Source organism: Sparus aurata, chromosome 7, assembly GCF_900880675.1.
Source record: "Sparus aurata chromosome 7, fSpaAur1.1, whole genome shotgun sequence".
Classification (NCBI taxonomy): domain Eukaryota; kingdom Metazoa; phylum Chordata; class Actinopteri; order Spariformes; family Sparidae; genus Sparus; species Sparus aurata.
The window spans coordinates 15044700-15071449 of NC_044193.1; the positions used below are offsets into that span (position 1 = coordinate 15044700).

Genomic DNA, 26750 nt, shown 5'->3' on the forward strand with positions numbered 1-26750 from the left:
TTGTGAGTCATCTCAACATGTGTGCAAGCCTGCACGCACACACACACACAAACGCACACACAGGCGATCCCTGCCTCCCGCAGACTGGGGATGGAGACCACCTGGTCACAATCAGTCAGGGCCAGGGGTTAAAATCATTGTGTCTTTAGTGTGGTGGAGAAGGCTCACGGAGGGATTGGCCAGGCAGGAAGAAGGATTGAGTTGGACCCGATTTAGCCACACTTACCGAGCCTGAACACCTTTGAAATGCATTCATCTGTTTAGCGAATCTCCTCGTGAAACTTGCCAGGCGCTTGGCCACAACGGATGTGGTCACTGTGTCATGTCTGCTGAAATATGGAGCGCTCTTTTCAAGCCTTTTCACAGCCAGAGCGCCACGTCCACTGCTCTGATGTGTTACAAAGGAAATAGTTCTGATCAGGAAGGAATTTTAATGGTCCAACACAGGTGAGATTTCACCAGTGAGGGAATGTACAGTTTTGAAGTACTTTACTAGTTACTTTGCAGATTTCATGCTGACAGCCTTTTTAGATTAATTCGATTCATCAACAATCAGATGAAAAGTACCTGATAATTAGTTGACCCATAGTATACGGTGAAACACATACATGTTAAATATTTGTATCATTTACTTTACTTTTAATACCTAAGTATATTTAACATCAGATAACTCCAAGACTTTTGAAAGCTTTTCACTTTAATTTATCAAATAACTCAACATCAACACATCTGAAAGTATCTGGTTTTCACTGGGCAGGAAGATAATCTGTAACATAACTAGTAACTGTCAGACAAATGTAGTGGAGGATAAAGTACAGTATTTACCTCTGAGATGTAGTGGAGTAGAAGTATAAAGTTCCATAAAATGGAAATACTGAAGAAAAGCACCTTGAGTTTTTATCTGCACAGTCCTCGAATAAATGTACCAAAATATTGATTAACGATTGTGTAATGAAGAAAATAAATAATAAAATATTGGGGAAGTGCTTTGTAATCATCTCGGGTACACAAAGAACTTGTTTGTTAAGTTTCCTGTTGGTTCTTTTCACTGATGGAATGTAACTGACTTACTTTGCAGAAATAAATATTATATAATTTAAGATCAGAGACTTTTTAGTCAAGTATTATTCATATGTGTGACTTTCACTGTTGCCAAAGTAATACTTTGATACGATATCTTTACTTCTACTTAAGTATTATTTTTGAGTACTTTTTTCCAACACTGGATTTCATGTTTCAAAGTATTAAACACTTCTTGTATGACAAATCAGGACATGGTCAACTGGGCACCAAGCTGTCTGAACTTTCAAAATGACGTATTAAATCAGACATTTAACTCAGGAAGTAACGGTAATGTCACAGACTTTGGTGTCTGCTGCCGCCATGACACACTCCTGAGCCCAGGTAATCATCTGCAGCTGTCCACAAACACACACACACAGACAGGAACATTTGGGATTCTTTAGGATTTCTAGGCGCATTAAGAGCGAGCAGGCAGATTGACACTGACAAGAGCAGACAGTGGAACAAAGGATGGCAACCGCGAGCTTGATCCAAACAACGCGAGCAATTTCCTGCCACCTCTGGCCTGTTTCTGAGGGCGAGCTCCCCCTCCATGCCGCAACGTGTCAATCTCCAGGTAAGAAGCTGGAGCTCGTCAGAGGCAAAGAAAAACAAAAGTGGTCTTGAGTAACATGTTTTCTTTTGGCTGTGATACTGTGGGTGCCAAAGGAGTCTGTACGTTGCAGAGTGCTGGAGGTTTTTGACACCACCTGCCTCTCACCATTCATCTCCGTGAAGCAGTCTTGATTGGTTGTGTATTTTTCTTTTTTTTCTTTTTTTTTTTAACCCTGGTTGTCTTGCGAGTGTATGTGTGTGTGCATATCTGCAGACACTTAGCTGTAATTGTGCTTTTTTAAACAGTTTGACAGTGCAGACCCATCACTCTGTTTTTGTTTGCAGACTTCCCTTCAGCACAACGTAGCGTTTCAGAAGTAGCTGGAAGCCGCTGGCTTAAAATAGCTGTCAGTCGCTGTGTTTTATCCCGCACTTACATACTGTGCTCTGCCAAACGGGGACTCAGTGCCATCTGTGATGTGGCCAAATCAATCAGATTGTCAGCTGGTTCTAATGGCCGCCTTGTCCCTGTGCCATGTCATTCTTTCCTAAAGTGTTTCTCTCCTTTAGTCTGTCTTCTGTCTCTCCCTCTCCCTCTCTCGTTCTCTCTTCTAAGCCCCCTTTTTTTCACTTAAGATCTGAAACAGAGCTGGCCACAATGGCAACACACGGAGAGGTTGTTGCCACAATAAGCACCGCTCAACAAACAAAGAAATAAATGTGTGAAAGAAAGCCAAGGCTGTTCGCTGTTTCCCCCTCTGCGCGGGGCCGACACTCTGCAGACCCTCGACGTGGCAGCAGGAACACGTGACATCATCAATGAGTCGCAGGACATAATGCAAACAGGACATTCGTCATTCAGACAGTGTTTTGTCAGATTCATACGAGCAGGACTTCATTCACATTTTGTTTCTTTTGGGTCCACGAATTCCTTCCTTAACATATATCCTCTAGTTATCCATTAGATTAAGATGCTTTAATCTATATGTGCTCAGACTGTGTCCACCGCCATTAATTGAGACGCCAGATTTGAATTGAACCAGACTGAAAAAATGTTTTTTTTTCTTTTGTCTTTCAGCTTTTGTTACGCCTTGTGATGAATTCATCAATATGTTTCCTTTGTTTTGTTTTAACTTCAGTTGCTTACGGCTGCGAGACTCATTTCGTCTCATCTATCCAAAAGAGATTCTGAATTTGAGCCCCAGTTCTGGCAAACGATGGTGCGCATTAGCAAGAGGGAGTGAATGACTAGCGCCTAGGGTGCTGTTTATATTCAAACATTAAAAACATCCAAAAGTGGATTACTTTTATGTGATATCAATTTCAGTTTTGAAAACCACAGGCCAAAAAGCTTTTTGAAGGTGGTTTATCATCTGACAGAAGCTAAATCTCTTTTTTTGCCCCAGCCAAGACGGTTATGTTTTGACCTGTGTCTGTTTTTTGTTGGTTGGGTTGGTGATTTCTCAGCAGAATTTAACAAAAACTACTGAATGAACTTCCACGAAGCTTGGATGGAGCATGGGTCGCAGCCCAGAATAGACCCAGTTAACTTTTGGTGGATCCTGATTTAAAAAATCAGGCGTATTTAGGAGGCTGGTATCTATGAAACTGGACCTTTCTTTATGTTGCAACTTTATGTTTGCTTGAATTTTCTTTTCTATATTTATGCTGCACTTATGCTTTGTTAAGGTTTAGGGACAATAAAACACTTGGTAAAGGTTAGGAAAGCATCATGGTTTGGCTTAAAATACCCGCTTTGGGTCGCCAAGTTCATGGATGGAGACGGTCCAACTTCCTGTGAAACATAGCCAGTTTTGGTCGTCACAAAGACCACTAGAAATGACTCAAATTCCGGTAGTCTGTTTGGCAGCCTTGTCGAATGGAATAACGCCCCCACACCTTCCTCATAATAAGCATATAATCTTAACATGATGGGAAAGTGATGTGAACCGAGGGCATTGCTGTGGTGTTTGCAGACACGTTCATTGCCAACGTGATATCCTGGCGACTGGGCCGACGTGTGCGATCTGCTGACGGCATTTCTGCATCTGTTTGTGGCTCATTTGACAAAGTAGGTCAAGAAAACCCTCTGTTGTGTCCACGTCTCCAATATTCACCAGGCCACTGGTGCTGATGACATCAGATAAATACATGACTCACAGCCGAATATCATCATCGATCGTTTTCCATTTCCCTCTTTCACGTGCAGACATACAGCACACACACGTACAGTATGTGCACACACGCAGGGTTGTTTGTGGTTCGGTTTACGTTGATGTCATTTTACAAGCATTCAGTGCCGCGTGCTTGTCAAACTTGTGGAGATGAAAGCGCAGGAAGTTGGTGAGAAGCTTTAAATCTTGTCCACGGGCCGACAGGCGCGACTCTAGAATTACATGCACGATGACACATTCTTATCTTCATATTCTCTGCTCTTCAGCACGGAGCTCAAACAGTAGCTGTCTACAGCCATGAAACTCTAACTCATGGTGAACTCTGGCTGACTGGAGAGTCGGGTTGCAGCCTGGTCTGCTGACATCTGAAGCATGGCAAAAATGTCCATTTACATACACAAATTATGAAGGTAAGAATGATGGCGAAGCATCGCAAAATGCGTCCTGCTATTTTTGTCTCGCTTTTTCTCCCACAGTTGAGATTGTGGTAAAGCTTGTATGGCTGAGGTATAAGGTTGTAAAACATGGTGACGGGTTATGGTTTGGTGAAGTGTGGTCACAGGCTGACGGAGAAGTGGTCTTGTGTGGTCCCACTGGGTTTGGATTGAGTTAGTCAGAAGGGTTTATGAATGGACTGGAGGAGACAACTTTACGGCTCTGAGGCCCTCTCTCAGCAGACGATACTAAACACCGGGAGAGCTCGGTTCAGCGGACCGCCGGGAGCCCCAGAACATGACAAGTATGAATTTAAATGTGTGTGCATGAATGCGTGCATGTTGTAGATTCCATCTGCAGCTCCCCATACTTTGAGGGGAATACATTTTGAAAGGGGCAGACATCGCTGAGTAGTCCCTTTCTAGATGAACTCTATTCGTAGGATGTGGAGATAAAGTTACGGTTATAACTTGTATCACAGAGAATCAAGCGCAGGACTCGGTGTTCGTCTACTAAGAAAGTTTTCTATGGCAGAGAGTGAGTGGAAAAACACAGCAGCAATTACTGCGAAAGTTAAGCTTGGCCATAAACGCAGGCTGGAAATGCTTACTTGACAACGTCGAGTGTAACACGGTAAGCGGCTCCACTTCCATTGCTTAGACACAGGATATTGAAATCTCTTTGGGGTCCATGATGAAATGATTATGAAACAGTCCCCATCTATGAGCGTGGCCATGGAGCCCCGCGCCGAACGGAGGACGAAGCCGTGACATCTTTTCCCAGTTAAAGAGGCTTAGAGAGCAGCCATCGAGCTCCAGTGACCTGTCTTGATTAGGAAAGTGTCTGGCTCTGATGCAGGGTGTGTCTGCCAAGCTCTAACCAACCAAGAACGGTGTTACACACACACACACTCACACACTGAAATCAAATGAAAACGTATTCTCCTTTTTTCTCTCTCTCTCTCTGTTTCTTTTTTTTTAGCAGACTAGAAAAAGCTGACTCAAAATATAACTATTCCCCTTATTTCGGGAATCGCAGATTGGGGTAAGTCTGGGTTCCACATCATTTCCCGTCATCCAGGATCAATTAGGTGCCTCATTCCATTCCGCTGATGTTTCTTTCACTCGACACGGGATTCAAAAGAGTGACTAGCATCTAGTGAATCCTTTTTTTTAATAATAAAGACATGATGCTCGATCGATGTTTTTACTTCTCCACAAAACAGCTGTTGTTCAAAACTGCTGCGAGACCAAAAATCACTCCAGCTGAGCCCCTGCTGAGATGACAGTTCTTTCTCAAATGTATTCAAATCAGTGCCTAATCCCTAACCACTAAGCTGGGATAACTGCAGAGAAATAGCTCACAATCAGCATCCTCCATCTTTTCCATAACTCTTTGTTTCGCCATTCCTGTTTTTTTTTCTACCATCCCCGCCCTTCCCAGTCTTCAGCGTATTGTATCCTCATGAGTGTTTGACCCTGCCTCGCCCACCCGAGGAGAAATACATCAAATAGCTCCAAAGAAAAGCGGACAGATGTGTTCGAGGGGGAACATCTGTCTGGAGCTTTCCCCATGTCAAATGAGGTGCCAAGTGCAATGAAACTCAAAGAAAGCTGTTCAAGGAGGAATGAGAAGACAATAAAATTCATTTCATCTCAACACTTGACTTTTTGTCCTTAAGGAGCTCTCGCCGTAGACAATTAGGCATCAATTTCCTCTCAAAGAATGAGTTTCCTGCTCTTTGGCCCCAGATAACTGCACGAAGACCGGCTTTGGATGCTGTGTGAGAGGTTTTTGGCCGAGTGTGCGTGCATGATACTCAGCCATCTCAAGGCCAGAAGGCGAGAGATTTTTGGAAAACATAGTACTGAGGTACTCAACATGACTTAGAACAGCAATTTGGACATGGGACAATATTTCAACATTTTATTCACTCGACTTCCACTTGAATACAGATGGCTTTTAAAGGACGATTCCAGGTTATTACATTTGGCACTTATTCTCATAGTTTTGACCTTCATCTCTATTAGCTATTATAATTTCTTGTGTTATGGTGCACTTGGGGACGGAAAAAAAAAGAAACGTGTTGTCAAATTAACAGACCTTTAGTGAACAAGCCAAAGGGAAAGAGATTGCTCCAAAATAGTTCCTGATTGCCGTGTGTGCTTAATCTCTACAAAAACCCGGCAGGTCATAGCTGAACTAGGAGGTCATTCTTAAGGCCGTGATGCATGTTTACAACTAACAGTTCAGAAAATATGTCGCAGGTTCTCACTACACCTGACACACATGTTATTGCCCTCTTAAAACGTCTTATTTTGTTCCAGCAATTAGCTCGCTATGTACGAGGTCATAATCACCAACTGAAAACCCTGCCAATTCTGTGAGGCCACAGTTGTAACACACCTCAAATAACCATTAAAACTGATTAGATAATGAAGTCGCTTTTTTTTTTTTTTTTTTTTTATCGCAAAGAGTTCATCAGACTTAACAGCAAACTGATGATCACTACTGAGGTCATGTCTGTGTACAATGATCCTGCCGCCTTGGGAATAGTTTGGTCATTACAGTAAAAGTAATAAAATGGGGAGAAAAAAGAGGCTTCAGCCAAACTGGAGACTTTTTGAGGTTGTACAATTGTGCTCAGAGCAACCAGGAAGGCATGCTGATGTTTAGTGGATATACTGCGGGTGGACACCAGGGAAACTCACTGTTTCACAGATTTTTCGTTTTCGTCGAGTTCATCAGTTCCAAGTTCTAACCTGGGCTGAGCTGTAACAATAAGAGTGAAGAACACGCCACAAAATAATGTATCTGAATAATATTATTCCCCTTTTCATGAAAGCCAGACAACCAATCAGAGCATCTCGTTCTCATTCCACGACAGGGGGTGCTTGAACACAGCTGTAAATTGAAATGTAAACTTCCTGACACAAGAGAGGGCAAAAATACCTGACCTGAATACCTGAATACACACACATAACAAACTGACGTAACAAACTCTGGTAAAAAAAAAGGGTCTGACTTGGATACCAGTACCTGTCAGATGTTTAGTCTGCTGCCTCACCTCGTCCAGATACCATTTTTCTGCGCATTGAAGACTTTTCGACTGCCGTAATAGCCAAAGCGGGACATCTGTGTGCTCCCTGAGTTTGCCCTCTGAGTCTTTGTTTAGTCGTTTCCTGCGGTGTCTGCTCAAACTCAAATGGCAGTAAGTATTGGTGACAGACCACAGTCTTTCTCTGTCTTGCCACATCTGATGCAAATTTTTGTTCATGTCCATGCACGCCCCCATCAAATACGATAGCCAAGATGTGTTCAGTTGTCATTACAGTGATTGTTGGAGCGCTTTTTTTTTTTTTTAAGATGTGTTGCAACCATCCCTACATCCGTCAGCCATTGTTTATCTGGCTGAAGCGGCGTGGGTGTTTGACATTAGCACAGATGAAAAGCCTCACATTTTGCCTAATAGACTTCCCTCTAATCTAATACATGTACGAGTAGGATTGTTCTAACACATTTTATTAATCATGATTTACAGAAAATATTCACTTTAACGATTTTGGTCACAGGATTTAGGTATTTGCGTTATTTGTGCAGATCAAAAGTACGTCCCATTAACAAAATCATCACGCCGCAGCGTAAAAAGACAGAATTCACTGGCAAGACGACAGGCAAACAACTTTTTAAATGCTTGTTCCCTGAATGGAGTTTGGTTGAGCAAACATTAACCCTGGGCTGATGAAAGTTAGGGAATCACCAAGGTACCAGAACTCTATCCTGTGGGGAACATGAACATTTGACAGTGTGTCCAGTCGTTGCGAAATTTCAATTAACATCACCAGCAATGTCAACCTCATAGGAAATGTCAGAGGATCACCGAAGTCAGGTTGCATCTTCTGGGAACCATGAATGTCTGTCTAAACTTCACCGAAATACATTTAATATTTGTTGTGATTGAGTCACGCAGCTTTCTAGACTCTGGTGATTTATATTCATCTATGTATCCTCTCAGGTTAGCAGGATTAGCCTCAGTTTTATGCTTCATGATTTGTGCCTTTTTGCACGCTCCACCTTCTGTCAGAAGAGTCCCTGAACTCAACGACACTCTTTCCGTGATGCTCCACAGCTCCAAACAAATGACATCTGCCTTACATCCAATCCCATACACACTACACTTTCTTCGTTTGTGTCTTATGCTTTGGAGCTTCCTTTATCCCTTTGTGAAAGACCTTGTAACTGAAGGCCGACCTTGCCTATTGCTCTCACTTCATACTTCTTCCTGCTCCCTTTTCACCTATTTTTTTTCTGTCCATCCTTCACTGTGGCGCTGTAATGGTTTTAACATATGCTGTTTTGAAGTAGCGGTTAGAAGCTACTGTGTGGCAGTAGATGTGACCTGTGTTCTGTTTTTTTTTTCATTACTGTAACTAAGCCTCTGTAGGCCAGTACCAGCCCTGCTGTCCGTCAGAAATCCACCGCAGTTCGCCACCCATAGAGGAGCCGAGAGGCTTAACGGACCATACTGGTGGTTTTGCACAAGCAGCCCAGTAAATCCTTGCTTACAACTGACATAACCGACACTCATTTCCCAACTCATCAGACTGCTGCTCTCATTTCTATGCATGCCTTTTTTCTCACCTTCTGGGAGCACATTGTTTTCTGGTCATTTTTCTATCAAACTCAACTTGCAGAGACTTGAAACTTTCTCATCAAATCATATTGAAAAACAAGTTGGTGCTGTTTTTTTGTTGAAGTTGCTTAAACTTTTTTTGCTTCAACTTATCATTCTGGAGTAAAAACTGATCTGATGTAATGGCTTCAAAAATGACACCATCCGTGATTAGTTTCCTATAAACTTGCTTTCACAGTGTTGTTTGGTCTACAGCAGAGTTAAATTTTTTCCCAGAAAAACTAAGGTGTAATTACGGCACAAAAGAAAAGCTGTCACTGCACAGCCACAGCAGGAAAATATATTGTTTTCCCTGGTTGCTATCCACGGCTAACAGTGGAACAACTGGAATAACCGCAAGAGAAAAGAAACCTACTTATGGAAGAGGCTTAAAGGTGAAGAGGGTGAGTGATAGAAACCAATGTTGAACAAGAATGAACTAAATGGAGAGCACTGGTGTTGTATGGACTATGGCCATGCTGCTAGCGGTAACCATGCTGCTAGCGGTAGCCATGCTTCTAGCACTGTCTTTGCGACAGCAGAGCCAACAGTGACACTGCAGGGAGTCAATGCTTTTATTTTAAAAATGCTTTCACTGTATAATTTAGCTTATATGTCAAATTGCAAGGAAGTCAAAGTCAGATGTGCGCTCTCTATGTATAAAACAGGGCCAGAGATTCTGCATGCAGCAAACAAAATAATCAGTTAGCAAAGATGTAACTCTGCGGAGTAGTGATGCTTTCTCAACAAAATGTCAGACAGAGAACTGATTCTCCAGAATCCAGAACAGCTGCGCCACTTTGCACAAGAGTATACTGAGGAGAAAATAGTCCTGATGTAAGCAGAAAGAGACATAACAAACAAAAAAAATAAAGATGGACACTGTTACCTCATCATTGATTACCCAGAACACCAGCCTTTGGAACCAACAGACAGCAGCTGGTGTTAGCTGTTTGAGAAGTTGGAACAAGTCAAGTGTGTGACATCATCATCCTAAATTGCATCACGATCTTGCAAGTAAACAGCACAGTTGACAAAGTTCTGCATCCCACCCAGCTAGAATGTTTTGGTCTGAAATGTGGTGTGAATCAGGCGGCAGTCCAATCTGAACTGCTCATACCCAGGACATCTGTCCTGACAACAAATTAAACGCGGTACACGCATAAGACCAGTTAATCTCTGCTTTTAAAATAAGTCAGGGAATAGAATATTGTTCATGGACAAAATCATCATCAAGATTTGAGCTGGAAGTTTCACCTGAACCTTTCATTTGAAACATTTAACAATTCGGCAAAATATTATAAAAGTCAAGTACGAAGGTTAAAATATGGCCTCATGCTTTGGCAAATATCTGGAATTGAAGATTTATTATTGAAACTGGGGTTTAGACATGCAAAACCACTGGTATGGTCCACAAATACTGCAGAAAAGCTTCTTGCATTTGGCAATCCTGATCTGGAAGGCAGTAATATTAAAAGATGAAAGCAAAAACTCATACAAACACAAACAGACATCCTAAGTTTTAAGTTCGCATGAATTTGCGAGAAAGAATGATTTCAGCAGAAGACTTATGTAATAAAACAGTAGTTGCTTGTTTGGTAGCTGTTTGTTTGGAAACATTCAAGAGTAATCTGAAGTACATGTTTCGGAAGTATCAGCAGCGGCAACACGTGCATCTCAGAGTTCGAGGGAAACTTCTTAATAATACTGATGCCTCTGTTTGTATCAGCAATACACCATCTCCAGAGCCTTTCCAGTAAACTCTCTGCTTTGGTTAGATCTAAACACTGACAGGAACGGTTTTGAAGCTTCAATGTATTAGAACTGGTGCGTGTCCTTCTTGCTGTGTGCTCTGCTGTGTACACGTGAATTATTTGTCCCTTCTCACAATGCATCCCAGTCCTTTGGTGGCGCCAGAACGAGCGGGTGAGCTCATTTCCATTACATGTTGTGTGTAATGTTGGCATTTCCTATTTAATCCCCCCTTCAGTCTGACACTGATCTCTGTAGTAGAAGGACAGCTCAGGACAAAGGAACGAGCCTAAAAGCTCATAAAATCTTCAGATTAAACAAACTGTTCATTTTTTGATATGTTTGTGTGAGTGACGAGAGCCATACTGGATCCTCTTATCTTACTATTGTGCAATGCCATTCCCTTCGTGATTCATCACTTGATTTAGTAAACGATGTTTGGTGTTTTTTTTTTATATTTACTTTTTAAGACATCATAAAAAGGAGGTGAGTTGAGTTCGACTGCAGCACTGTTGTATTACAAGACGAGGCTAGCAATATTCTATATTTCTGTTATAGTCCACAATTATTTAATAATTACTTGAATAATTTTCAAATGACAAATACATACCTTCATTTTTATTTAAATAAAAGGTAGAACAGGAGTAAAATGGGGACTATTATTAGCCATAGATTTACATGTCTCAATATGCAACCGACAATGACATTAAAGTACAGTGTCATCAGCGTGTCCTCATCAGAGAAGTAGCCTAATAGGCGGCACAACTTATTACGAACCATATTTATGTGTATTGTCAGGACTACAATGCACGCTGCAACAGTTATGTTGTTTTGGGAACTGTTATTACATAGTTGTGGCAGGGCAACTTTTTTCAGTCATTTAGGTGTGTTACTGGTGTATTTGCATATAACACAGATCAACGATTATGCTGACATGTCCCGCCTTTCCCTAATATAATGCTTCATCAGCTTGGCACCTTGGATGTGATTCCATTCTGACTGGGGAGAGAACGCCACAAACCACATCTTCACAGACTGAAAGTGTTTAGACTGTTGGTTAGAGGTGTGGGGGGTCATGCCTGAAGGTCTGTGGGGGCGTTAATGAGGCTTTTCCTGAGGTGAGTGATCTCTTACAAGCATACCAATCTTATTCTCTCCCATTTGCATTCCAGCTAAGTAGAGTAATCACCCTCAGGGTTCTCACACAGCTTTCACCTGGTTGTAAAACTATTCAGATTAGTCAGAGTTGGGAACACCCTGGGATCTCCATGGTGTCATAAGGTTGTCATTAAATATCTTTATATCTGCTGGTATAAACAGGGCTCTTTCCCGTCCTGTAAGGGAAGCCCTGCATTATGTAACCTGTGATCACAGGTATACAACACACTGGGGTACAATGTCGTCTTGACGGACAGTTATTAATATAGAACTGGGCTCTCTGGTTGCCATGTCAGATGTTGTTGACAAAGACTTCTACTTCAAAGACAGTCTGTGAAGACAAGCTCAGTTATGTTTGCCAGACTCAGACACTTCACACTGGTAATGGAGCATCTCAATGTCAACATGCCGGAGACAAAAACATGATTTCAGTCAAACTTAATTAAACAAACAGGACTTCTCAGAGGTTGTGTTTGGACCTGTGAACGTGTGAATGAGCGTATGTGTGTGTACGCGAGAGTGTACATGCTGACCCGGTTTAACCCTTTAAAAGACTGTCTACCGGGTTTCCAAGGAGTAAAGCCAGGCCAGCTGCCGCTTTGTTCTTCTCCCAGGTGTCTCTTTTAACTCACCCCTCGAAAAATGACTGTGCGTCCTCGCTGCACTGTAACTCCTCGCCCTCTCCTCAAGCTCAGACATTGTCGGTGATGATTCCATGTGATAATCTCTCACAAACTTGGCAGCAGGTTTTAATACCGGACTCTTAGTTGCTTCCGACGAGCCTTTATAATCACCTGTTTTGGATTTCACTATGACTCATCACACAATTGGTGTAGCCATATCAGGAGTATAGGACGATAAAAAGGTGACTGGATCAGCGGTGCCAACACAGAAACTGTTAACCTTTAAAATGCGTGTACCTTAAACACATAATACTGATTAACCCTCCACCGCCAAGTTAGTTTGTATTTCACAGACACAAGACGCTCAAGTTTTTAAATTTGGAGTCTGTGGTGGCTCTCCTGCACTGGCGTCCTGCATTTTACGAATGTAAAATGTCAAGTCCAATGTAGTATTGTCATTAACAATGCTGAAAAAATGTCTGCATTGTTAATGACAATTAAATTATATTGTTAGGAAACTTTGCAACATGAATTTGTGGCTCTTTTCATTGGATTTCACCGAGCGCTAACTGTTATTTCACTATGTTATTCACTCTTGATGAATCTAAATTATCGGTGTCAAAGGGTTACTATGACTATACTAGAATTAAACAAAATCAAAATCCCTCTCGGTGATCACCAATGACCCACTGGAACTGTGTGGCGTTGTCTCTCCCTGCAGAGAACCCAGCCTCCGCCTGTGTTTATCTAATTTCCCATTATTTGTTGCATTAGAGATTCTGGAGAAAGATAAATGATCGCTGATTCTCATTAACAGGTTGTCAATTACTGATGCTTTGTTTATCAACCCGAAACGTCAGTGTTTAACGACCTGAGAATGAGTCTCAATCAATCAGTCAATTTTGAAAGGCGTGTTTACAAACAGAAACTGACAAATCCTGCATAGTGTGTCTTTAAGTCACAGTCTGAACAAATCTCACCTCATGACAAAAACAATAAACGATCAGGCAGTTTATTTTCTTGTACACGTCAGTTTCTGAGGCACTCCCGTGCCGGCCTTGTGCAGACTTCTTTAAATCAACTCTTGCCAAGCACCTTGGTAACCAGGAAACATTTATAAGCCTCAATTAAATTCCAATTTTACACCTTAAGTCATCTGGCAGCAGAAACTGATTACTAAGAGACAACGCCTATGTGTGTACAGCTGTACTGTGATGTGAAATAAGCAGTCTCAGAGAGTGAGAGGTGACAAAAGTGAGATAAAGCTCGAGAGCAAAGCAAACTACTTCATGGGCGATGTTATGTAAGGAGCCGTTTCTCAGACGTGGATTAAGCAGTGTTGATGCCCTCGTCAAGCTGTTACAGAGTCGACTGCTTTTTTGTCATTCAGATATTTGACTTTGAATAAATGTACCTTCCGGGTTCATTCAGACACGACGGGATATTTACAGACAGAGCCACGTGCTCACAAAATATTTAGCACGCGGTGAAATAGAGGGAGCACTATCACAGGCGGAAAATCGGTGAGTTGAAGAGTTTAATAAAGGAAGGATTAAGAGTGTTTTCTGTTTATTTCCAAACTGCTCTCAAGCAAATAACATTTTTATGTTATTATTTTAACTAGAGATCAGATGGCTATTTATTTATTCATCCATGCAGTTGGATTATTATTTAGATTTGTGCTTTTTTTCTGGTCTGTCAAGGCAAAGGGGTTCATTCAGAATGTTTAGTTTTTCAATTTATAACAGTGATCTTAATCCTGATCATTTAAAGAAATGTACTTTAGTTTCTCTGAAGGCTTTATATTAATCTATGGGCAATGAACTCAGTGTTAAAAATGCTGAGGCATTTTTGTCATGTCACCTAAAACGCACATAAAACTGTTACCACATTTAAACCAAAAAAAAAAGGGCTGCACTCTTAACTAGTTGGCGTCATGGGTAAAGTGATTTACAGTTTCTTTATCTTTGATGTTTCAGCGTGGGCTTCGTTAATTGTTTCAGCTTGGAAATGGTTGACTGCAGTTCTAGTCATTTGTAAGGAAACCTGCAGATATTTCCACGTGGAAAATTACAGGGACACATGTTCGTGACGTGAATGAGGGTATCAGCATTGTCTGATTTGAAAACGAGTTTCGATAGCTATCACATATTGTTCGTGTATTATATGATACAGGTATTGGCTTGGGCTCGCAGTCGCAAAATATATTGAGTGAAAATGAATTGAAAAAATACTTTAACTAATTGAGAGGCAATCATTTCCAGTGTAATGTAACGCACAGACATCAGAGGACATGTTCTGGCATGTACTGAGGTAGGATGTGAGTCATGGAAGTTCCACATTTGGCAGAAAAGTGGTGGATTTTGAGACTGTGGCTTACATCTGTGTCATGTACAGAGGGGGAAAAAATATCAGAGATGTTGGGAATTTGTGGGAAAAACTGAAGGAAAGTGGATTTTGTCAAAAACTTGGGCGTAAAGAATCAATGCCCTTGCGCTATTAAGGCATGACTATATGATTGCTGCTGGAAAATTGACCACAAAAGAGATTTTGATATGTGGGTGAGGATGCAAGCCAAGGGATTTCCTGTTTATAGCCAGTTCCATTTCTTTGCATTTATTCCACATGGGTACATACGTATGCAGCGCCACGCGTCCTGGGTTCGCTCCCAGATTTATTCCCAGACTTTCTATACCATTAGTGGCTCCTGTTTGTGACTGCTTTTTTTATCGGTCCACAATGTACATACTTTGGAACGATATCAAACTGCAACAATGTGTTTTGAGGCAGAGATCTAAACGTACATGTCTATGAGTTGTGAGCTGTGAGCAACAGACCCTGAGGCTGGGGCTCCATTACAGGAGACAATGCCCTCTGTGTGTGAGAAACAGCCAGTTGCTAAAACACTTTCCAATGGCGTTGGGTTGTTTGGCACAGTAGCCATCGATGTATAGTCACAGAATGACTTGTTTTATCTATTTTTAGAATTAAAAGGGTATCGTTAGATTGGCCCACTAACTAGATCTTTGATTTTTTTTTTTTTAAGATTTTCTCTGGCATAGACACCTTTATTAAGCAGTAGACAGATAGGAAATACGGGAGAGAGGGGGGGCCATGACATGCAGCAAAAGACCTCTGGCCGGAATCAGCTGCGTATATGGTATGCGCTCTAACCACTCGACCACCTGCGCGCCCCACTAAGTAGATCTTAAAGGAGACATGATATACTCTTTTTCAGGTTCAGAATTAAAGGTGGGACTACTGACGAGACATGTGTTCTCTGTGGCAGGGAGCAGCTTCGGTTGGTGCAAACTTATACTCTTCTCGCCCTCAAGATCTTTTTATGTACACAAGAACCTATAAAACACTGAAGGAAAGGAAAAATATCAAAAGCACAATGGGTCTCCTTTAAATCCTGAGGAAAAAAAACAGCAAGATTGGAGTCCAGATTTATCACTCATATTAAAAACACATTATTTTCAACTAATACAGGGGTGACTTATGTCTCCCCTCTCATGACATAACAGGGACTCCATATCGGTCCAGCTGTGGGATGCACAATGGCATGTGGTCTTAAGACTTGCTCTCATCCCTTAACTCTGGCGTCAACCCAAATGCAAAATCAACACAAGATGTTGGTAGATTCAACATTTTGCCAAAATCTCTGGGAAAGGGTTTCAGTAGCAGTGGGGCATGTCATAGAAACAATGGTGAGAGAGGCTAAAGGTTAATACACTTACTTACCGAGCACACAGAACCACAGTAACAGACACAGGCACTTATAAACATACACAGGGACTTTGGGTTTAATGAAGTGCTCGGTTTCCACTGAGAGGAGATTAGGGTTTAGGGGCAAACTGTGGGAACAACTGGAGAACTATTCAGCTTGTAAAAAAAAAAAAAAAAACCCAATATGATATGTAAGCAAACGTTTTTTTTTTTTTTTTTTCTACAGGTTCAGGTATGCTATGCTGTTGTTTTGAATCCATTTGTACATACCGTACATGGCGCGTATGAGTGTGAGCCGGGCTGTTTGCTAGCCTGTGTACACCGCGTGGTGGGACAATAGCAGGATTCTGCCCAGTGAGGCCGTGGGAGGAAGGGGACAGAAGAGTCAATGAGTGAAGAGGCTTCTGGGATGCGTCAGCGCAAGGCCATGATGAGGGTGTAGGAGGACGAGCCCTGAACTCAACAATGCGCAGAGAAACAGCCATTCAGTCGCCTCGCAGGAAGACACGCATGCGACCACGGGCACACACAGTCAACAAAGGGTGCAGGTGAAATCAAGCCATTCATCCACCTTCCCTGTGACGTATGGATAACTGAGCTAGAAGGCCTCAATCAGTGGCTGATTCTTTAGTATAGAATTCACTGGCCATTAAGGAAAAGAGAAAAGTTAAAGGTGAGATGTGTCATTAATTATTGAACAGAGTCTGAGCTGAGTCTGATGCTTATGTGAAGAAGTATTGAGAAAAAAAGGATAAGGTCCTGTCAGAGGTCATATCAGGTTAATGAAGGAGTTTCATACTAGTTTGAGAGAATATTTATTTTCTTTTGATTATTTTCCAATAGACTGAATATTTGAAACAGTTTCAATACTCATTTTCTGACATATCAATACACCAGCCTCCCTATCTCACTACTTTTTATAGTTAAATATAATGACAGTTCGCACAGTGAAATATCCGGACACGAGGGATGACTGGAAAAAAGTTTTGCTATTGCAAAATTCAGGAAGTTTTTCTTATTTTGCCCTTTTCCGATAACCATTTTATATTATGGCCTCTGGTGGCAATGTTTGACGGTGCAGCTTAAGAGTGACAGGAAATTGGGATGAGAGAGGGGGGGTGATGACATTCAGCAAAGGTCCACAGGTTAGATTCTTACCCTCGGCTGCTGCAGTGAGAGCACAGCCTTTGTACATGGGGCACACTCTCTACCAGCTGAGCCACGGGGGTGCTCTGCTTGATTCTTTTTCAGATATAAATCTTCACTGCTTTTAGCATCTTAAACACGGTAAATGCCTACCCCTTTAAAGCATCTGGATGCGTAATAAATGCAGTCACGTGACACTCGAATCAGAGCAGTATGACATCAGTCTTGGAATTATTGAGGTGAATGTGGTTGTGTGCTTGAACACGAGTGTGTTTGGCTTGAACAGCAACTCTGTGGCAGGTTACAAACCTGTCCGACCGCTTCCCTCATATTTGATTGAGATACATATCGAGTGTGGCCAACGATTAGCCGGCAGTTAAGTGCTTGGAAGAAAACAGTCGGGGTATTTAGATTTGGATGTGGATCTTATGCTGGTGCGGGTGCCCTACGGCTGCATATCCGTATAAGAAATGAACAGATATATTGTTTCGGGCCATGCAAATACAGGAGATGGTGCAGTAACGCGCAGAAAGTGTCTCGATAGTTCAGCACTGTGGGGTAGAGTCGGAACAAGACTTCGAGTCTTTGCAGGAATTTATAGAGCCGTAAACCAAGGACCACACATGAAAGCTGGATTGTCACTCATCCATGGTATGACAACACATACGCTCACACACACACACACACACACACACACATGCATTGTAAAAAGGATTCACACCCAATTTTAAAGTACCAAACCCTGACAGAACCACAAACAGTCTTCGTTAATGTTCATGGGAAGGGTGTGTTCCGTTTTTCAACATAACAAATTTGTCATTGTTCTTGAACATTAGCTCAATGATGTACCTTTTATAAATGACAGAAATGAGTGAAACCGGCCAAAAAGGTAAACCTTAACTCGAACAAACCACCTGAGGTCACAAAACTTGATCAACCACACAGTTTTTAAATCACCTGCATTTAGGTCCGGGCCTGAAACGGGGTCGAAGTCACGCACGCATGTCCTCCAAACCAGTCCCAGTGTCAAAAATGCCTGAAACATGAGGATATTGGTGCACTCTTGACCTCCTCTCAACCCTTCCAGCCCGAAGTGATCACCCCTCCTCAGCGTTTGTCACCCCGAACAAACCCTAGAGTGGGGTGCGGGGTCAGAGTTCACCGGCTGGGGTTTCCCCTTTCAGACTCAGCCTTGATAACAAGAGCCGAGGCAGTTTTGACAGTGACACGAGCTTGTTCACACACATACAGCCTCGAGAAGAGCCACACCAGCTTTAGGGAAATGCCCACTTGGGTTTGAACCCGTCAACAGGGGTCAAAATTCTTGAGCAGAGAGCGATCCCTCTCAAGTTTTCACCTGTGTTATTCCTTCCAGGGCCCATTTGCACCCAATAAAGTTTTCTCATTAACAAAGAAAAGAAAAAAAAAACATCAGCGTTTCAACTCAAAGTCAATGGAATTTGCATTTTCCCAGGAGGAGTAGAAAGGGATGACACTGACACACAATCCTTCCTTTCTCTCATTTTTCTTTTTCTTTTTTCCCACTCTTTCTGTCGGTCGGAGCAGAGGGGTGGGATGTCTGTCTGCTCAGCGCCAGGGGCTCTGACAGCGATACGGTTCAGGTCAGAGAGGAGCTGTGAAAGAGGAACGCATAGAACCAGAAAGAGGGTGAGAAGGAAAGACGCAGAGATGGGAAAATAAAGATGCATAAACAAGAGAGAACTGTCAGACAGGGACTGTTGTGATACTGGAGCCCGGAGGCCCTGCTGAATGCAGGGTGTGGCTGAGCTCTACCAGGGTGAGGAGATATCATAGTTGCATGGTTTGACTCTATCTGCCATTTTTTTCTCCATTGACAAGTGGCAGCAATTAATTCCTGCTTGCAATAGACCATCAAAGTTCTATTCTTGTAATTCCTGAATTTCACTGGACTGCACATCATCTTTCTATGTTTGGTTTGCGAAAGGTTGTGCATATTTTCTTGTCTGGAAGATTGCAGTGAAGCACATTTCTGAAATGCCCCGTGGATCCTCCGCACCGAGCACGTTCGTGGTTTAACGTTGAGTCTTCATCCAAGCAATGAGTCAGGTGCGGAACAACAATGACAATCCTTGGAAGCTTTCACTTGACGAGGCAAAGCCTGACCTCAATATGACGTCAAGTCTCAAATGAACAGAAGTTGAATCATCCAGGGGTGAAAGTTTGTTTCCACCAATGTGGAAGAAGGACACGCTTTGATAAAGGGGTCAGCGGAAAGAGAGAATGAATAACGGCAGCTAGGTGTAAATTATGAGCAGCTGTGCTTTTTTTTTTTCTTTCACGGAGCACGTGGAAAGGGTAGGCACTAGGACCTGCAGTGAGCCACGCAGGAGGGAGGGAGCAGCTTTGGGACTGCTCTTGCTAAACTTTTAGAACAATCCATTTCCCAAAGAGTGTGGGAGGGAGACAGACAGGGGTGAATGGCCTGAGACCTGGATTCACAGCTTTAAAAGCAGGAGCGGGATTTGGCGTTTGGGATAATTCTGCGCCGGTGCCCGGAGAGAAGTGAGGTGGAATATAGCAGGGTTCATCTGGAAGGTGTCAGTCCCTGAGGGCAGAGAAGTGAAGGAGCATTAATAGGGTGGTGAGTCCTACCTTGTTCTTTTTTTTAGAACTCTTATTAAATGTGGTGTTAATGTGTGGTGTTTAGGAGTGTGTGCAGGGACATGGAGAAACAGGAGGAGTGGGGAGAGCCTCTCTGAGGGGGGTGATTCACACTGAAATATCCGTCATACCTGTCATTAAGTGAAAGTGGAGCCTGGGAATTGAGATTGGAGTCAGCAGCAGCCAGTCGGTCCTCTGTTGGTGGGGGGAAGAAAATTCCAGCTTCCAGAGTACCACACGTTAAGAACAAGTTTTGTTGGGTGATGAAGTTTGTGTTCTCAGATGAAAATGGTTTTCCAGGTTACACGTTAGGAGAGGAGAAGGTGTAGAGTTAAGAGAGGACAGAGGTGAGGATTACAAGAACTACAACAAAAAAAGTTGGGGTCTCCAAAAAACACTTGAATGGGAACCAGTTCACTGTTCAGAAAACTCCTGGGACATCAGGTTACCTTCCTTCTCTCTCTCTCTCCCCCCTTTTTTTTCTATCCGTCTCTCTCTCTCTCTCTCTCTCTCTCCCCCTCTTTTTCTATCTGTCTCTCTCTCTCTCTCTGCTCATGTTACACAACCCTTAAAGGACTTGTAGATTGTGATGAGCTCCAGTGTCCAACATGAAGTATGCCGCTGCCGAGGTTATCCTCTGCGTCTGCCGGGTGTGGCCTGGTGCTTGCATGGGCGCTTGCAAGCCGATCAGTGTTTTACACGCTCTCATATGTATATTTGTGTGTGATTGTGTTTGTGTATGCAAGCGTGTGTGCTAAACACAGACCTCATGCCTGCCACTCCTACCAGGGAATTCCTTTCGGGCTCTGACAGGGGAGGAATGTCACCGCGGACCAACATTTACGCACACAAATAAACATTACAGAAGGCTCTAATGGCAAAGTTAGTGTTGTTTTGATCTAATTTGAACCTGAAGAACATGTAGCAAATGCAGGTGGGAGTCAGCTCACCGCACAAATGTCTTGACATTGTCCACTTCAACTTTGTGTGTGTACATCTGTGTTGGATAGTAAAGAGTATCAAAACGTTCAGTGAAGGCCAGCGAGCAAAGCTCTCTCAAGAGAGAGGTGCTCCGCTCTGTGCAAAAAAATAAAAAAAAATCTAAATTGTTTACAAGCCTCAATTTCGCTGCCAGGGTGTGCCAGAGGGGAGCAGGCTGTGTTTTCATCACCTCTCGGTTGGTCCACAGAGGAAGTGGAAAGAGAAAGCTGCAGCAATCTGGCTATATATCTTCGGTGACATCTCAGCAGATACTATACTTTCTCCATGTGGTCAACACTGGATCATTCAGAGCACATTCACTTTAAGTTCAGCTGAAATTATTAAGCACATATTTTCGTGGCCTTTACTGTATTGATTTTACGAATTTGATGTCCTTTGTCCTCTTTAAAGGTGCACTTTGTAGTTTAGGGGAAGACATTTTAATCGGAAGAGAAAGATCTTCTTTGACTGACTTTTTTTTAAATGCCTAAACGAACTAAATAAACAAACTCTCATCCTCTTCATGACTGACTGAGCTGAATAAACAAACTGACCAAAAGGACAACACAATTTCATACCGTTTTCTTTGTTTAGATGTGGCGGTCCCTGCCACCTTTCCAGCATCAAATGGTGTTCAGGGGAACTCATTTTCCTCTGAGAACAGCTTGTTTTGGAAGTTATGATCGTAAATAATAAAACTGAGTTTCAATTTCTTCTCCAAAATCACATGGTAAAAAGGAAAGTGAAAGGTGATATTTCATTGTCACTTTCCTGTAATCAGCTGACAGGCAGCAGCCTGCATAGCCTACATATGTCTGGTAAACCACAGCATATCAACAGCATATCTACCAGTAGATCAACCACACATATAATATCTCTCGTTTTGGCTTTTTGATTGAGTTTGCAAACATCCTAGAACATAACAATGTTAACAACCACAAGAAAGTGCAATAATAGTTCAAAGGCTAGATACATAGTAAGCTTTAAACAGCTTATTATCTAAATCGTTTGTTTGTTTGTTTGTTTGTTGGTACGTTGGTTTGTCAGCAATATTATGAACTACTGAACAGATTTCCATGAAACTTGGATGCAGGATGGGTCTTGGCCAAGAATAGACCCCATTAAAGTTGCAATATGTAAGAATTGGCCACCTTTTAAACTCCAAATAGGGGGCAGCGTATCAGCAGAGTCGACAGTTAAAGCTGCTAACTTGCACCTTTAGCTACTTAGCTCAGCTAGCCATGCAGTTAGTGGTCTGGACTGGAAGTGGTATTATGATAAAGGTCGGGCTGGAGCTAGCTGATTAGCGTGCTAACTTCAGTAGATATCTCTGCAAACAATACATCAACATCTTTGAATTAATGTCAAAATTCATATTACTTGCATTTTTTTTTTTTTTTTTTGCATTCTGTGCAGAATTTTAATTAATTCTTGAATGTTTTAAACTTATATTCTTACATATTGCACCTTTAACGTTCTGTGGGTCTTGATAAAGGGACTGATCGGGGACATTTTTCTCAGTTTTTTTAACAATGTAAGATTTCTTGACATTTTTGGTCAGTTTCTTGGGGAATAATGCAAAGATCTTGATGAAAAAAAAAGGATACATATTTAAGTGGCTGATATCTATGAGTTAGCATAACAGAAGAGTTGGGCCTTTGCGGAGGTATGAGCTCTACTGAGTGCCATTCTAATCTTCGGCATGAATCAATACCACTGCTAACATTCAACCAACTGCTTGTCCTTTGACTTGTAATGTCTCTTGGCTCACCTGTCCATCAGTCATGCAGAATGATCAAGAAGCTTCCAGACAAAAGGGGCAATAGTGATATAGCTTCTTTCCTGCAATATTATCAACAATAAATTAAAAATAATTTTACATGGCTTTTAATTGAATTAAAATGGTCATACTCTACATGTGCCTCAAACCCAGACGTTCACTCAGTGGCGCTGCTAAAAACAGCTTCAGCCATATAAACTAGTGTGTGTCTGCATATAGAGGGCAGATGGACAGTGCTGTTTTCCCCGCAGACAAAGATGTCTGTGATTATTCATGACCCTCTCAGGTTTCCCTTTGAAGCTGAATTACAGCTTTCCCTGTGTTAGCACCTGTGTGTGCATGTACATGTGTGTGCATATATATGTGTGTGTGTGTGTGTGTGTGTGTGTGTGTGTGTGAGAGAGAGAGAGAGAGAGAGAGAGAGAGAAGGGCGATAAATGGTAACACTTTACAATTAGACACAAAAAAAACTATTGAGTAGTTGCTACGGAACAAATGTTAAATGTATTTTACTGTTACTATAATTGCTTTTGTGTACAGCACCAGCACAGTAATGGTTAACTTTTCTCAGTACCCATTGGTAATAAATTAAAAAAGATGGTCGGTTGTTTTCTAGGTTACCCAAACAAAGATATGGACATTTGAGCTCTCTTAAAATTTAGAGTGCATCCACATTAGTATTGTTATCCATCTTATTATTAGCTAAAACATCCTGGCTAGTTGTTTGGAAGTTAACAGGTGAAGCACCAGTTGATAGATTTGTCCTTGGATTCTTGGGATTTGTTGTACTTTATTCAAAAGTTTTATGTCTAGAGTCAGAGTTTATGCATTGAAGCAAGTGCATTTTCACAGATGCGTGGCTGCATAAATGCACTGATGAACAATAATACTGCCCATGTCTCACAAATTATCTTTATCATACAGTTGCCAAGATTGGAATAATATAAGTTTGTAGAAATGTAAGATATATAACTGCTGTTTCGGGCATGCAAATCTATGAGATTTTACTCACTCGGATTATGATAGGGGAGGATCAACCCCCGAAGAAATAAAGATTGGAAAAGTGCGAGCTGTCTAGACTGCAGTGTTGTATAGGACACCTGGGCAGGGGAGAGGTTGTGACAGCACACCTGGACTGTCAATTTAACGGTGGCTATTTTACCCGAGGGGCCTCAAACCAACTGCAACAACCCTAACAGTCAGGTTATAAACACAAATATTATTTGAAAAGAGGAAGGTTCTAAAAGAAATAGCAGTCTTCTAGTATATCATGAACATTGTTGTTCAGAAACTCTAATGCACGGTAGTGGATTCTTTGTGTCATAAAGCATTTATTCAGCAAAATCAAGACCAGATATGCCCCTGCAAAAGAGTGACTTTCCTAAAACAACAAACTGGCAAACGTGAAAATAATTTATCCACTTTGCAAACCTATTTTGGTTGAACTTTCAATTACTGCTATTGTCCTGTCTCCACACATACTTTTTGTTCCGACTCGCACCCAGAAATTCCTCTACTTTGGTAAAGACACCACCAGATTTAGCTTGACTTGAAGACTTCTAGTGTTAATAGAAAATCTGGAATGGTGCCAGCTGGCAACAAAACACTAATTAAAGGTTTGTTCACACAGAAACATGACATCTCATCGCTCCATCTAACAAAATAATATCCTATTTGTTTTTGACCCCGGGCCCAGGGAAGCTGACATCTTGAGCACAGATTTACCATGTAAATGCAACGCGGTGTTACTCTGCAAGACCTTACGTGGGCCTCAGTTGAGTTATATGTCAGCAAAATATAACCCATAAATGTGGTTGGAAGGAAATGCATTTTTAATAAAAGGAAGAATGAGTTACCATCCTTTTATTTTATTTTATTCTTCCTCTTTTATTTTCTTCTTTTTATGTTTTCATTTTAAAATGAAGCTGACACATGCTGCATGTTTCTGCATGTTTTACTAGTATGACATATAAGCAGCCATCCCAGTGTCTGTCCAACTTTAACTCAGATGACATAACAGTTACCTTCCAAGAACAAAACATGTCATCAAGCAACAGAAGGAATTTCTCTCTGTGCGAAATAGGAGTCTGAACATCTTGAACAATGCTCGCCTGTTTGGGAAAGATGAGGAGACAATAATTCACAGGTCAAAATGTAAACCGTGGCGCTGCTTCGGTTATCATTTGGGTCACTGGAGCTGCAGTCTGGCACAGGTCAGTGCTCAGAATGGGGTAAGAACATCTGGCGTAAAGTGAACCAGCTGAAGTGTTCTGTGTGAAAGCGGTGGGAGGGCGGCGAGGTCAGAGTTCGTGCTCCAGGTGACGTCTGTGTTTGTGGAGGAGAACGGGGGGATCTGGAGGTCACGGCAGGTCAGGATCCTGAACCGCGTGGCACTACAGGAGCAGGGCGGAAAATACGGAAACGTGACATCACCTCTCCGTAGTAATTCTTGTTGACGTCTCCTTTACAAACAACTTCTCACAATGTTTTGGAAAAAATTCATCCAGCAGAAATCTGGGCTAACGTTGTTTGACATTCTGTAACTTACTGGATTTGGACAGAACTATTGTCGGGCCTGAGCTGCATTCTTTTATCCCAGCACCTTTTTTTTCCCCCATATGGACCTGGTTTTCAGCTGTTTCGCACTGTACAAAATCAAGAATAATACATCCCCTGTGTTTGGACTTTTCCATACATCGAAAACTCAATCCAGGGCTGTTGATGCAAGTCGGCCTTTGTGTTTGACTGTTAAGGATCTTGATTTAGACAGGTGCTTGATCAAAGGGTTTGCCTGTGTCTGCGTGTTTCTTCGTCGGTGCACATGTTGCACTGCGTACGCTTAAAAAGAAAAAAAAAAAAAATGACAACTGAATGTGCCGACATGCCTGCTCATTCCACATTAAATGCCTCTATGACTTTCAGCTATGGCTCGCTCTCCTCTCACGCACGCAGCCCAAACACACACACAGTAGCTGATAAATCACTGAAAAATTACCGGCAGCTTTTCTTCCCCGCTAAAATAACAGTGTTGTGGTCTTAATCTGTTGACTGAGTGCACGTCTGGGATTTTGAATTGTTTCACCGCAACTTCTTTTGATGTGCGTGTGTGTGTGTGTTTGGATTAATGTGATGACACACTCTCACTCTCGCTCTCCTTTCACCCTTTTATCTCCACTGCTCTCTTCGCCATAGCTTGTCCCGACATGAAACTCTCCGTCGTTGCCATCAAACTTGATCTTGATCTCAAATATTCGGATTCGCTCGCCCGTCGGACATTTGATGTTTCTGAGCTGTGCGATAATCTGCTCACGATCATGTTTGCTCCAACGAAGGAAGGAGCACAGTGGAAATCTATACGTTAACCGCACCGACATTGGAGGAATGCGGTCTGAACATGCGTATGAGCAATGTGTATACGTGTACGACTGTATGTACATGTGTGTTTGTGTTGGATACCCATCAGACACACACACACACACACACACACACACACACACACACACGCCTTAGCCCCAAGGATACAAGAGAAGCCACTTATTATGCACTTATTTGGATTATGCCGATTTGAGAATGCACAGCATGCAGGAGGATGAGCCACCGGCTAGTCATAACAGATTGGTCTCCTACACAATGAGCAGAAAATTAATACGGCCCCATTCTTCTTGTGGTTGTTTTAGCCAGACAGGATCTCAAAGACAACACAAGGGAGCAGGCACGAGGGACTCGACAAGGAGTTCTCTCCCTGCTCTGACTTCAAACAATCCATCTCATCTGTCACCAAGTTTTGCTTTAGCTTGGATTGATGGCGACGTGAGGTGTTTAAGGCAGGATGACGCTGTAGGAAGCCATTTCTCTCTAAAGTGAATATGAATTCATGTGCGACATGCAGACCTGCTGGGAAAGAGCCACTACATCTCTTTCAGCATAGCTCCGCTCACACGCTGAACATGGCATGCTGCTAACAGACAGAGGATGGGCCTGGGAGGTCCCACGCAGACAGGTGGTTGACATCAGCCAGAGGGAGGGAGGGAGGGAGGGGA

The 26750-nt window shown here is 42.2% G+C and overlaps 1 protein-coding gene across 2 annotated transcripts in view; it reads left to right on the forward strand.

The window, feature by feature from the left end:
- Nucleotides 1–26750, forward strand: part of ngfa (nerve growth factor a (beta polypeptide)) — a 92655-nt gene that overhangs the window by 51643 nt on the left and 14262 nt on the right. Inside the window, exon 1 of one of the 2 annotated variants that reach the window (XM_030423053.1) lies at nucleotides 19753–19929. The exons of the other annotated variant lie outside the window; for it this stretch is intronic. The gene's annotated coding sequence lies outside the window, so the exon portion shown is untranslated. Of the gene's footprint in view, nucleotides 1–19752; nucleotides 19930–26750 lie in introns of those variants that run through there. 2 annotated transcript variants of the gene reach the window in all.